We start from the raw sequence: 8,507 nt of genomic DNA, 5'->3' as shown, positions 1-8,507 counted from the left end.
GATGCCCAGAAACCCAACCCAACGCTTGTACGCAACGTGTATCACAACCCACTTGAGTTAGCAATGCGTTCAGTGGGGTCTGTCCGCAAAGCAGGAGAGCTATTGCATAGCCTACAGATCCGAGCTCGCAGTTCCTATCTTGATCCAAAATCCAGCTTCAGGGACTTTGAGCCAGGTTTTTAGTGCCTAATGATGGCGTTAAGCATCTTTAAAAACCCCATTAGGGGCCTGTGACAACGTTCCTCCTCTGCCTTGGTGGGTCCTGCACTTATTGGCGGATTTTCTCGCCTCAGAGGTTCACGGCAGCCCTCAGTTTGGCCACTTTCATGGCTCAAACCTGCCGTTCACTCAGCCTCATCACTGTCCAGCATGGGGAAAAGAAGAAGAACAATCCCCGCAGTCTCTGCTGATCCACCTAGTGGATCGGGGAACGGGCCAGAGACCTTCCCGTCTGGTGGAACCCACGGTCCAGTTCAACTCCTCCACTATCAAGTACGGAGTTGGGGGGAACCTGGGCCCACCCTCTACTCCAGGTTCTAGCCCAGGGCCCTGTGGATTGCAGATGTCTACAGTGGCTTCTGTAACAGCTTTGCGTGACAGCTACAACTCCCTGGCTACTTCCCCCTGGCCTCCTCCCAACACCATCTTTATTCTCACCACAGGACCTTCCTCCTGATGTCTGATAATGCTTTGTTTCAGAGTAGCAGCCGTGTTAGTCTGTATTCGCAAAAAGAAAAGTGGCACCTTAGAGACTAACAAATTTATTTGAGCGTAAGCTTCCAGCAGTACGCCTTCTCACTCTCAGCTTCTTGCACCTCTTGCTCCCGGCTCCTCACACACGCACCACAAACTGAAGTGAGCTTCTTTTTAAACCCAGGTGCCCTGATTAGCCTGTCTTAATTGATTCTAGCAGCTTCTTGATTGGCTGCAGGTATTCTAATCAACCTGCTTGCCTTAATTGTTTCCAGAAAGTTCCTAATTGTTCTGGAACCTTCCCTGTTTCCTCACCTCGCTACAAATAAGGCAGACAGGCGTGCCTCTTAAGTTACGGGAAGAACAAATCTGCATTCTCCCAGCCAGCTCTGAACCACTTGCGGCTTGGTGTACACTGAAAGTTATAGCAGCATAGCTCCACCAGTCAGAGGTGTGCAAAACCCACCCCCCAACCAAATTGTGAGGCTGGCAAAAAAGCCCATGTCGACACAGCTCTGTTGATGGAAGATTGCTTACGTCGTTTGGGCTGATGGTGTTCCTACACCAACAGCCTATGCCCTTCTGTCGGTGTAGGTTGCATCTACACTAGCTATGCCATATAGTCTCGGTAGCGTACACATACCCTGTGAGTTCGAGGGTCTTTCAAATAGCCTCTTCTGTCCATCTGACCCACCTAGTTCAAAGGGATCTCAGCTGGAGCCATTGAGAAGGCTACGGTCTCTGACAGTGTCTCATAAAGCCTCATGCAGTTTCAGTGGCTCGTAATCGCTCCTCTCAGGACTATGGTTTTGTCTTCACTGCCCAAGAAAGGTGTGTTTTTACTGGCTAAAGTGTATTAGCTCCTCTGCTGCAAAATCCTAGTGTAGACAAGGCCCTGTCGTGTTTACCACAAAGTAGCTAGCTGAGGGCAACCACGTGCAGGGTGGGCCCCTCGTGGCAAAAACCCCACAGGTGCCTTGTTTCCACTAGGATTTTACTGCTAGAGCGCGAATGCATGTGAATTATACCGTGTAACCCCTCCTTGCATCCACCTCTTATGCAGTGAAGTCCTTGCCTGTCTCTGCCTGTGGGATCAGGTGTTGCAACTGTCTGCTCCCCTCTGCTAGTCTAACATGCTGTCTTAGAAGTCAAATCCATCAATCACAGGTTGGGGTACAGGTCAGTAATCCTCACTGAGGAAGCCCACAATTGTCCCACCGTCACTATAGAAACAGCCGTGTCCCCTGGGAAAATATCCAAGATCTTGTCTACACACACAAATTGCACCCCTTTAGTAGAGTGATAGAGTTAAAGCACAACTCCCCTAAGTGTGGACACACTACTAGCAGAACTAGTTGGACTGGTGTAAAATCTGTGTGTAGACCAGGCCCAACTCAATTACTCTCCCACCCTCCCTTCCACAGAATATGGGAAGCAGCAAGGTGGTTTAAAGCCACTCCCATCCAGCTCCCCGCCATGCCCAGGAACAGGGGCACTGAGAATCAGGTCCCAAGTGTCTCAAATTACACTGCCTATATCTACCTGGATCTGAGTGAAATCTCTCCCCAAATCTATCATAATTAATTAGGATAAAAAGTTCAGAAGGGATATTAAACCTCAGGCTTCAGGGCTTAAGCCAGATTCTAACTATTAGGGGACAGGATAAGATCCAATGAGGGGGCCAGATTATCCCAGATCTGCTACTGTGGGGTTCTTACACCTTCCTCTACAGCAGTGGCTCTCAATCTTTCCAGACTACTATACCCCCTTCAGGAGTCTGATATGTCTTGCTTACCCCAAGTTTCACCTCACTTAAAATGGCTTGCTGACAAAATCAGACATAAAAATACAAAAGTGTCACAGCACACTAGTACTGGAAACTTGCTGACTTCCTCATTTTTACCATATAATTATACGATACATCAATTGGAATATAAATACTGAACTTATATTTCAGCATATAGTGTAAGAGAGCTGTATAAACAAGTGATTGTCTGTATGAAATTTTTTAGTTTGTCCTGACTTCACTAGTGCTTTTTATGTAGCCTGTTGTAAAATTAGGCAGATATCTAGATGAGTTGACGTATGCCCTGGAAGACCTCTGCGTATCACCTGGAGGTACGTATCCTCCGGTTGAGAACCATTACTCTATGGCATCTGGGGCTGGCCACTGTCAGAGATGGGATACTGAACCAGATGGACCTTGGGTCTGATCCAGCCTGGCAATTCCTGTGTGCGCACTCTGTCTGGCTCTCTGTCCCCTTAGGATCTCCAGGATTTGATCTGCTGGGAATTCCTCAGCCACTAAACCCATGCCAAGCTTATCGATTATTTCCAGAGATAATTCACACCTAGACACTGATCATTTTCATGCATTTGCTAAACGCTGGAGCTGTTTTTCTCAGCCTTCTGTATTTTATGCAGCCAGCCCCCTGAATGATTAGGCTTTAGCTGTGAAATACAGCTCTCAGCTCCCCTTGTTACCTAGCAGTTCCATGGTACCAGCTGTACTATTCACCCTGGCTTTATAGGGATGTTCAAAGTCTACTCTGCATCCCACGCAGCCCCCCTACTGATGTGCGGCTGGCGAAGTTCGCTAGTCATGGGTGGTTGGAAATTAGCAGAGTGTCAACTTCTGGGCATGGCAGTTCGTGTGGGTGCCTCTGTCACCTGCCAGCCTTTCTTCTGACATAAGTTCTAGGTAAAGCGGGGCACCAATACACAACTAATTCTAGAGGCCCAAAGCTCGCGTTGGGAGAGCAGCCATCTGGACAGAACCATGGGCCACTGTTAAGGCTCAGGAAACTCTGCAAAGTAAAGTCTAGCTGAGCCTTTCCCTTTTGTGGCCCGAGTGCCTACAAAATGTTGGGATCTGTCCATAGACTCTACATCAGGTGGGAAATGCTTAAGAATCTCTTCTCACCTGTCTGTTTTCTCCGCTCTGCCTTTACAGCCCATGCAGAACAGGTCCCACCCCTCTCGGGTTCCAGTCAGAAGTGGTAGATGTGGGACGGGGATTGTTTCTGCAGTGGGTATCTTCATCCCTGCAGAACACAGTGGAGTCCAAGGGAATTAACTGTTGTTGAATTGCCCATGTGATGGAAGGAGGGGACACTGGATCGTGGACAACAGACCCTAACTCGAGAGGAATTGCCCTAAAAGTGGGCTGGAGGCCAAGCATGGCTGGGACTTAGGAGAGCCTGAGTTGTTAGCACCAGGCAGTACAACCCAGGAGCCAGGGAGCGATCTGGCATCAATCTGTGTCCAGCAGCCTCTGTAAAGAATCCTTTGTCACAGGGCTGGTCCTTTAAGAGGAGATGGGGCTCAACCCCACCTGTGACATACTAAATCTGCCTCTCTGGATCATGTGACTCAATCAGCCCTCTGGGATAGATAAGGGAGCAGACTGGGGAGTGCAATAGAGACTTTAGCAGAGAGCAGGCAGGCTCCTGCTGCAGGAGACCCTTTGGATAAGTTTACACTGCATTAAACCTGGATCTGTTGGAGCTGGGTTCGTAGAGCTGGTATTTCCAAGCCTGTGCTTGAGCATTCACACTGCATTGTAAACCTGGGCTTACCGCTGCTGGACCCATCTCTCACAGCCGTGCCAAGGCATCCACTCTGCACTGCATGGCCTTCTGACTCAGGTCTGTGGCTTGAGCTGTATCCACACTGCAAAATGACAGGGCTTGGACACAGCAAGACACAGCAAGACTTGGGCTCTGACCCCTGCCCCCAAGCAGGGTCCTAGGACCCAGGTCCTGAGTGCTTGCTGACCCAAATCAGACTGAGTTGTGTGTGGATGGAAGCGGGTGGGCTTGGGCTCAAATCTGAGTCTAACCCGAGCTTAGTGTGCAGTGTAGACACAGCCAGGCGGACAGGACTCGCTGAATAGTGGGGAAGGACGAATGGCTGAATGCTGAGGGCTTTGTTTTGAAGGGCTGTGATAACCCAGGGCTTTATTGGCCAAGCGGGTGGCATTTATGGAGGAGCTTTGAGGAGAGGGAACTGCAGGTGGGGCACCAGCTGGGCTGTCCCATACCAGGAGGGAGGTGCTCTGGAAGTGGCTTGGCTACCCCCTGTATAATCACTACAGCTGAGACCCAGGGACCAGGCGCGCTCTGTGGATAGACGGGGTGAAGGCCGTGAGGGTGGAAACAGCTTTGCACACTGCACTGGGACCACTTCCCCCACCTCGGAGGCAGAGGGGGGAACAGCTGTTTAAGGCCCTGAATTGAACACTAGGGGTCGGCCGGTCATCCCCAAACTCTGGGCAAGGTCAGATCCAAATCCAACCTTTGCAGCTGAACCCTCGTCGTCCCAGAATGGGCTGACCCAAAGCCTGGGACAAAGACAGCGCTGATCTGCACAGGGGGTTGGATATGGAGCCCAGTGACGTGCTTGTCCCGAACGGCTTAGGCCAGGAAGGGAAGGAAACTCCTGTGTCCAGCTCAGCCCCCTGGGAGCAATTCAGGAGAGGTCGGGGTAATGAGGCCGTTGGGAGTCTGGCCAGGATGCAGCTCTGGTTCCCTGGGAAGTGCTGCCCTTCTGTGGTGTCCGCAGGACAGACGAGAGGAAAAAGCACCTGGCGGCTGCAGAGCACAACTCCGGAGCGTGGGCAGCTCTCCCCCAACCTGGGCTGTGCCCGGGTTGCGCAAACCCAGGAAGCTGCTCGGTGATGCTCAGCAGAAGAAATTGCTCATCCCTGGTAGTCTCCTCCTCTTTATATTGATTGGTCAGGGCTGAGATTTACTCCCCACCCTCGCACCCAGCCCTGCTGCTTTAAACCTATAGTCTGAGAAGCCCCCTCCTCACTGTCCCCTGTGGGCTGCATGTGGGGGTATTTATAGAGGGAGCCCGGCAGCCCCAGCTCAGGGGCTGCAATCTCCTCTGTTGGGGGGACACCGACAACTCTACCCAGAGAGCAGCAAAGGTAAGTGCTGCCTTTAAACCGACACTGTCCACAGAAGAAAGTGTTGGCAGATCCAGGGTGTGAGGGATGCAGAGCTCAGGGCTAGGAGCTCTGGACTGCACCTGCCAGGAGAGTGTGCAAATGTCTCGGTGGCTGCTAGAAAACGGAATGAATGTAGCAAAGTCTGTGAATGGGTGAGGAGGAGAAGCGAGGGAGAGAGAGTGTGTGTGTGTGAGAGAGAGAATATGGGTCTCTGTTAGGCACAGACATCCATTTCTCTTATTAGAAGTGTGGGTTACACTTAAGTTAAGGCTAAACCTTAATTCCTAAAAGGGTTGTTAAGTGATTCATCGCTCTTATAAATATGTAGCCAACAGAAGTCGGCTGTGTTCTAGCTGCTTATTGCCACATCAATAGAAAGTGTTATAGGCAGTTCTAAGCTGCGGTTATAAACAACAGGCTGGACTCCAGAACAGTTGAATTTATTAACCCTTCATGAACTATTTGTAAATGGCACGTCAATATCCAGTGTGACTGAGAGGGGGGTGTATTTTGGGAGCTGTAGGTGTGTATTAGGTGGAATGTGTGTTTCTAGTAGGAGAAGTATGGGGGGGTGTTAGAAGAGGAGGAAATGATCTGAAACTTAGTGGTTTAGAGTTTAATTAGAAAGAAAGAAAGAAAGAAACCCACCGTTGAATCTGGCCGCCTCCCTGCCCCTCCCAAGTGTCCGTGGCCCTTCAATCTCCGATGTTTGCTAAAATGTGACTTTTGCTGGTTTGTTTCTCTGATTTCCCTCTGGCTGCGATCAGGGCTGCTGGGAGGTTTTCCTAGCACCGCATCCCATCCAGGCAAAGAGCACCAGACTCTCCCGAGGAATCTGTGCCCATCAGCCCCCATCTCCTCCCCAAAGAGCTCTGCCTCACTTAGAGACGCATTTGAATCAGCCCCGTCTGAATCTGCCCAATTCACCCACCCTTGTATACACCCAACTCCAAGCTACGTCTTCCCCAGATTGCCATGCCCCCAGGACCCCCATCCTCTGGATCCCCAAAGCTGATGGCCAGGGTCATTCTGCCATTAAGAATTACATTAGGTGCGGTTTATTGAGTAGGCACAGTAAGTCCCACCCTCTGGGGTAGTTATCTGACCCCCCCCCACCATAGTACCTGAGCGTCTCACAATATTTATCCTCCCAATATCCTTGTGAGGTAGGGCAGTGATCTCCCCATCATGGTACAGATGGGGAAACTGAAGCACAGAAAGGCTAAGTGGCCTGCCCAAGGTCACACAGGGAGTGTCTGTGCTGTTGAAGGACAGGGTTGTGGACAGCTGCTGCCCATCTACTGCTAGGGTGGGTCTAGGTCGGATTTCTCAGTGGCTGATCATTGCTGTGAAGTGGGTGATGGTGTTTAAGGCTGCATCCCAAGGTTGAACTGCAGCCCCTGCCACCCCAACGGGGTTACCCAGGTATAACTGTGGGCAGAATTTGGCCCTGGCAATTCACCTATCTTGGGGTCTTACTCTGGCACCCATCACCGTGGTATCTGAGCGCCTTTCATGTAAAATCAATAGGGGGAGTTAGCATAGTGCAGCAGTTTCCTGCCACCTCTGAATCCCAGGGGGGCACCTAATGCTTCTGCTCTTCTCAATGGGAATCCCAGGGGCTCAGCTCCTGTACAGATTAGTCCTCAGCTGACACAAACTTCTGCGGGAGGAATAACATTAGGACAGAAACATCTCTCCATTCTCCTGCATAATATCCCTGTAATGTGCCTTCCCGGGCTCCATAACCCCAGTCCCCGCCACCAGCGCTCCACATCTGCCCCCAGCCCCCAGAAGTTTTAAACAGGGAGCATCGTTACCAGCCACGATTATCCGTTTGTCACAAAGCTGCCGATCCCAGCAGAGTGACTGAGCCGCCTTGTGCTTCTCATCAAGCTGCTGCCTTTGTAGCTTTATGGCTTCCGCTGAAGACTTAATCTTTGATTGGGGACTGGGTAATATCCTGCCCCGATCCTTGGTGGATGTTTAAAATTCACTCCTCGCGCCGCCGCGTTTTAATTGACGGGGCTTTGTTATTGCCTGTCGTTCTAATTGTAAGTGATTTGTCTCTCCCCCCCCCCCCCCCCGGCGGGACAGAAATATCAGAGTAGTTGTTATTTCCTGGGGTTTGTACTGTTCTTTGTTGTGTGCTTTTCTTTCCCCCGTAAAGAGGGAGGTTTGCTCATAAAAATGTAAGAAGCGAAATAAAGGACAGAAAAGTAGCTTAAAAATCATCAGCAGTAGAATTGCTTCCACTGGACCTGGGGGCGAGAGCTCAGCTGTGTCACTGGACCAGATTCAGAGGGGATGTGAAGTAGCTCTTGGTGTGCTAACAGGCTGGTCTTGTGGTTAGGGCCCTGGGATGGGCTTCAGCCTGCTGGGGTTCAGTTCCCAGCTGTGCTACTAACGATGTGCCAGACCTTGGGCAAGTCATTTGATCTCTCGGGGGTGGGGGCTCAGTCCTCTATCTGCAAAATGAGGGACACCAATCTGTGCCTTCTGTTTTGACCATAAACTCTTCAGGGCAGGAGCTGTGTCTATACGGTGCCTAGTGCAATGGGGTTCGGCACTTGGCCTGGAACCTTGAGATGCTGGTATAATTCAAATAATGATCAGCTATGAGCTGTCCCTTGCACTAGGACTAGCTTGGCCATACTGACACCTGTCTGCCCATCCCCTCTGAATTCGTCCCTTTGCGTCTCCAGTGTAAGGCTCATCTGTGCAGCGCCTTTCTTTCCAAAGGATCCCAAAGCACTTTACCGAGCTGGTTCTGAGCAGCCTTCGATTGAGGGCTGGTTTCTTTGCACAGGGGCAAGGGCACACCCCTCGCTGGTAATGTCTGGCCGGTGAGGCCGCTCAT

Source organism: Eretmochelys imbricata, chromosome 25, assembly GCF_965152235.1.
Source record: "Eretmochelys imbricata isolate rEreImb1 chromosome 25, rEreImb1.hap1, whole genome shotgun sequence".
Classification (NCBI taxonomy): domain Eukaryota; kingdom Metazoa; phylum Chordata; order Testudines; family Cheloniidae; genus Eretmochelys; species Eretmochelys imbricata.
Note: the sequence above shows the minus strand (reverse complement) of the source record.